This window comes from Quercus lobata, chromosome 10, assembly GCF_001633185.2.
Source record: "Quercus lobata isolate SW786 chromosome 10, ValleyOak3.0 Primary Assembly, whole genome shotgun sequence".
Classification (NCBI taxonomy): Eukaryota; Viridiplantae; Streptophyta; class Magnoliopsida; order Fagales; family Fagaceae; genus Quercus; species Quercus lobata.
Genome location: NC_044913.1, coordinates 65,964,862 through 65,970,861, shown reverse-complemented (window position 1 = coordinate 65,970,861; position 6,000 = coordinate 65,964,862).

Here is a 6,000-nt window from a genome sequence, read left to right as displayed (position 1 = left end):
ACCCTTAATAAAATATAAACAAAAGTAAGTATTTGATACAAAATACTTTTCCCTAAGTATAAGATAATCAGTACTCTTGGGGGGGCATTTAATTCGTTGTGAAGTGCTTTGATGTGACATTAAGGACATATTTGGTAAACTATAATGGTAATTACATAGGAATAAGTATTACAAGGAATACAAGATGTTTTAATACAATACTTATTACTATCCATTTATTTGGTGACAACACAATAATAAAACTCTGAAAACAATGAAATAAAAACAATTTAAATCAAACTTAGGATATATTTTAGGAAATATCTTACTAATATAATTATATTTCCTAAAAAATAATTTTTTTTTTTAAATTGAAAGATAGATTAGTTATTTTTTATGATTTATAATTTTTATAATTGTTATGTGCATATGGAAAGTTTGTTTATTTTAAAATATATTAATTTTAGAAATTAAATACACCTATTAAGGAATAGTTATTACAAACCTTTTTGAAATGAATAATTATTCATCATTTTAAAGAATAGTTATTCATAAGGAATGATTTATTCTCTATAATAAAAGTATAATCAAACTACTGAATAACTAAATCATAGGTTTAAGAATTACATTACAATGCTTATTACAATCTACCAAACATATCTGTGGGGGCCAGTTAATCAATAATTATTAAAGCCGTGTTAACTGGGCCTGTAACCCATCCGAGGACGTTAAACTATCCGAAGAGGCCTACATAAGGTTATAAGGGGAACCAAATGAAAAGAGAAGTAGATATCACATGAGATGAGTCGAATATTCGTCCGAGGACAAAATCATCCTCAGCAATATGTGTCCGAGGACGATTTGAATGCCGTATTGTCACAAATACACTTCGAAGTTGCATTACCACTAAAGGTGGGATATAGGCCCAAGGGTGAGAAAGAAAAGATAAACAAATATCTTTAACAATTGTTACCTCCGTATTAATTGCCTCTCAACCAACTCTCTAACCGCATTAATGTGGAGGTGATGCCTGAACAGTGATGAAGCAGCCTTACAGCTGCTGGTTGAAGGTTCCAGGAAGTGTTGGATGGAACAGGAAAAGATCCCCTGAATCCAACCTACACGTGTGTGGTGAATATGACACCAAAAGAGCAGTATATAACATGGAAGAATACATTGAGAAAAATGATCGGAACTTCTGAACAAGTGATGCTAAGAAGAAAATCTTATGAAATAAAGAACTGAGCTTGTTTCAAGGATAAATTGATCGGAATATTTATATTGATCCATTGAGAAACGATAGGTTTAACCGTTTTTCTTCTAAAGTTAATATAGTTCTTTTATATCCACGCTCTACAAATTTATTATTTGGGCCTTTAGCATTTCAAACCCAATACGAGTTTGGGATCGTTACAAATTGAGTCCTTACAATACCCAAAGGTTTTTGGTTTATTTTATTTTTTCTAACATTACCATAATCTAAAATTACAAAACATATAACACCACCTTAATCTCATCACTTTTCTAAATAATGTAATATTGTATTTTTGTATTGATATTACATTAATGTAAGATTAGAAACAAGTAATATTACAATGTAGTGTAATATCACGACAAACCAAACGCCTCCTTAAGAAATGCAAATACATAGTTACATACTGGACTGACCTTGTCAAAAACCAGCTTAAAGAATTTTGTTTTAATGTCAAAATTTTTCATTTATTTTAATTTGAGGTTTATGCCTTAGTTTAAGAGGTAATGTGCAAAATAGTAGTGCAAAAGGATTGTATATAGTTAGTTAGACAATGTTTGAAACAATAAAGGAAAATAGCATCTCGAGTTTTAGAAACTCGAGATCCTATTAGAACTCGAGTTCAAAAGACTTGCTTTGCGAGTGTGAAAATGCCACGTAGATCTCGAGTCTTTAAAACTCGAGTTTCATGCAAAAAAAATTTCATCTATAGTAGCGTTTTTAAGTTTTACAGTGGCGTTTTAAAGCCTTATAGCGGCGTTTTTCTGCAAAATTTTTTTTGTAAGTATAGGTTTAGGGAGTCCTATAGTGGTGTTTTTAAGCTCTATAGTGACGTTTTATAAACCTATAGCGGCGTTTTATTCAATTTGTGGAAATCAAGTCTTTAAAACTCGATTTTCAGCTTGATTTTTTTCCCACTTTAGTGTAATCCACATACAAATCGAGACTTAAAAACTCGATTTTTATCTTGGAACTCGAGTTTTAGACCCTCGAGATGCTAGTTTTCAACATCGTTTTGAAACTTGACAATTAACTAAATTTTTTAATATTTATTGTTATTTAGAAAAAAATTTCCTTAGTTTAATGAGATTTATGTATTTGTTGATCACCAAAAATAGTGAAGTGTGGGATGAGTCATAATTTAAAAAAATGATTTTTTTTTTATTTTTTTTTTGGAAAAAAAGTTAATGAACAACAAAATAGTATTGAAGTTATTATCAGTGTGTGCGTGTGGGTTTATTCATTTTTTTTGGACTATATGTCTCATCCCATTCAATGGAGTCTGCACTATTTGGATATGGCAAATGCATAAATTTCATTGGATTATGAGATAGGAATGAAAATTTTGACTAAAAAACCTCTAAACAAATATAGTGCACACAATTAGCCTAGTTTCTGTTATTAATAGAGAAATGTTAGAGATACCAATTTTGTTACAAAAAATTTACAAATTGTTAATGTGGTAAATAATTATTTGTAAATGAAAATGTGATATTAATGGGAAGTCTAGATGAAAACCAATAAGAAGTTGGTCACATCATCAGTTTGTAAAAATGTTATAAAATAGTTTGTGGCTATACCATTACATTTATTAATACTATAGAAAAATAAAGGTAATTCATTTAATTAAGACAAAATCACATTAAATTGTCAATAAAAATCCATATTAGAGAGAAAGGCATAAGTTAGAGGTGATTTTTTTTTTTTTTTAATGTTTATGCATCTGTACATTCAAATTCCAAAACTAATCACAAATATTAAAAATTGAAAAGAAAATTACATCCAATCGCTTGGTCTAAACTATTGTTCTCCATTCTTCATCAGTGAATTTTCAATCCAAAAAAGACCCTTCCTTCTCAAAAGTGAAAAATGCTAACCATAACACATGGCCTCTTCTATATGTTCCGTGAAACCCCAGGCAAGGCCAATTAGGTCAGTAGTAAGTGAAATCAGCTTGCCTAGTATTTCCTCAGCAGCAACATTAAGGATAGTCTCAGCCATTTTTACTTTGGTACTCCAGTATGTCACAGATAAATATGTTGTAAGTATTTGGAAAGCGGAGAAGAAACAACCATTAGAAGAGGGGAACTTCACGTCTATTAAGTCTTTTTTTTTTTTTTTAATTAATATAAATGGAACCTTGTAGGACCGAAGCCTTCACTAATTCCCATTCACTATCTTCTTTAATTTCTCATGTTCACATTCATGCTTGAAATTTTAACTTTTTTTTTCTTCTTCTCATGTTCACATTTTTAGATGGAAAAAATGTCACATTTATTATTACAAATTGCCCCCTTCACCGATTTCAAAGTCTCTTTAGTCTTTAATACTTCACTTTGCATGAGTCACTTTCTGCTTTATTTATTCTTATCTTCAAAGAAATTTTGCTCGTTTGGAAGACTCCTCTGAATGCTCCTCTTTGGAATAATATTTCACCTTAAAACATTTTTAAATGGAAAAAATTAATGAATTCTCTAAAAATATTTATTTTTGAAATATTTTTAAAATTTTGATTAATGTCTCTTTAATTTTTAATTGAAAAATGAAACTTATGAGTTAATTTTGATCTAAACTAAACTCCTATCATATGTATTTAAAAGTAGTGATTTATTTCTACCGTATATTCTTGGTACGATAGTCACTCCATAAATATAAGTGTTTATGAGATATAGGAGACAAAGGACATGATTCAAGTCTCCAGAAAAAAGCATCACACACAAATGGAACCTTGTAGGACCGAAGCCTTCGCTAATTCCCATTCACTATCTTCTTTAATTTCTCATGTTCACATTCATGCTTGAAAATTTTAACTTTTTTTTTTTTCTTCTCATGTTCACATTTTTAGATGGAAAAAATGTCACATTTATTATTACAAATTGCCCTTCACCGATTTCAAAGTCTCTTTAGTCTTTAATACTTCACTTTGCATGAGTCACTTTCTGCTTTATTTATTCTTATCTTCAAAGAAATTTTGCTCGTTTGGAAGACTCCTCTGAATGCTCCTCTTTGGAATAATATTTCACCTTAAAACATTTTTAAATGGAAAAAATTAATGAATTCTCTAAAAATATTTATTTTTGAAATATTTTTAAAATTTTGATTAATTTCTCTTTAATTTTTAATTGAAAAATGAAAACTTATGAGTTAATTTTGATCTAAACTAAACTCCTATCATATGTATTTAAAAGTAGTGACTCATTTCTACCGCACATTATTGGTACGATAGTCACTCCACAAATATAAGTGCTTATGAGATATAGGGGACAAAGAACATAATTCAAGTCTCCAGAAAAAAACATCACACACAAATGGAACCTTGTAGGACCGAAGCTTTCACTAATTCCCATTCACTATCTTCTTTAATTTCTCTTGTTCACATTCATGCTTGAAAATTTTAACTTTTTTTTTTTCTTCTCATGTTCACATTTTTAGATGGAAAAAATGTCACATTTATTATTACAAATTGCCCTTCACCAATTTCAAAGTCTCTTTAGTCTTTAATACTTCACTTTGCATGAGTCACTTTCTGCTTTATTTATTCTTATCTTCAAAGAAATTTTGCTCGTTTGGAAGACTCCTCTGAATGCTCCTCTTTGGAATAATATTTCACCTTAAAACATTTTTAAATGGAAAAAATTAATGAATTCTCTAAAAATATTTATTTTTGAAATATTTTTAAAATTTTGATTAATTTCTCTTTAATTTTTAATAGAAAAATGAAAACTTATGAGTTAATTTTGATCTAAACTAAACTCCTATCATATATATTTAAAAGTAGTGACTCATTTCTACCACACATTATTGGTATGATGGTCACTTCACAAATATAAGTGCTTATAAAATATAGAAGGCAAAGGACATGGTTCAAGTCTCCAGAAGAAAGCATCACACACAAATGGAACCTTGTAGGACCGAAGCTTTCACTCATTCCCATTCACTATCTTCTTTAATTTCTCATGTTCACATTCATGCTTGAAAATTTTAACTTTTTTTTTTTTTTCTTCTCATGTTCACATTTTTAGATGGAAAAAATGTCACATTTATTATTACAAATTGCCCTTCACCGATTTCAAAGCCTCTTTAGTCTTTAATACTTCACTTTGCATGAGTCACTTTCTGCTTTATTTATTCTTATCTTCAAAGAAATTTTGCTCGTTTGGAAGACTCCTCTGAATGCTCCTCTTTGGAATAATATTTCACCTTAAAACATTTTTAAATGGAAAAAATTAATGAATTCTCTAAAAATATTTATTTTTGAAATATTTTTAAAATTTTGATTAATTTCTCTTTAATTTTTAATAGAAAAATGAAAACTTATGAGTTAATTTTGATCTAAACTAAACTCCTATCATATATATTTAAAAGTAGTGACTCATTTCTACCGCATATTTTTGATATGATGGTCACTTCACAAATATAAGTGCTTATAAGATATAGGGGGCAAGGGACATGGTTCAAGTCTCCAGAAGAAAGCTTCACACACATATACACTTAGATTAAGCAGAGTAGAATTCTATTTTGTATCAAAAATAAAATAAAAAGTTGTGACTCCTTTTGATTGAGGTAGTTTTAATTCGATTAAGATTTACCCTAATCAATTTAGATGAAGCACAAACTCAATCACGTAAGAAGAAAAAAAAAAATCAAATCTTACCTAATGTCTGATAGCAAAACCAAAATAAAAAATCTTACCTAAAGTCTATCTAAATTTTGGCCATTATCTTTCCTTTCTTTGGTGTGTTTGTTTAAAAAAAAAAAAAAAAAAAAAA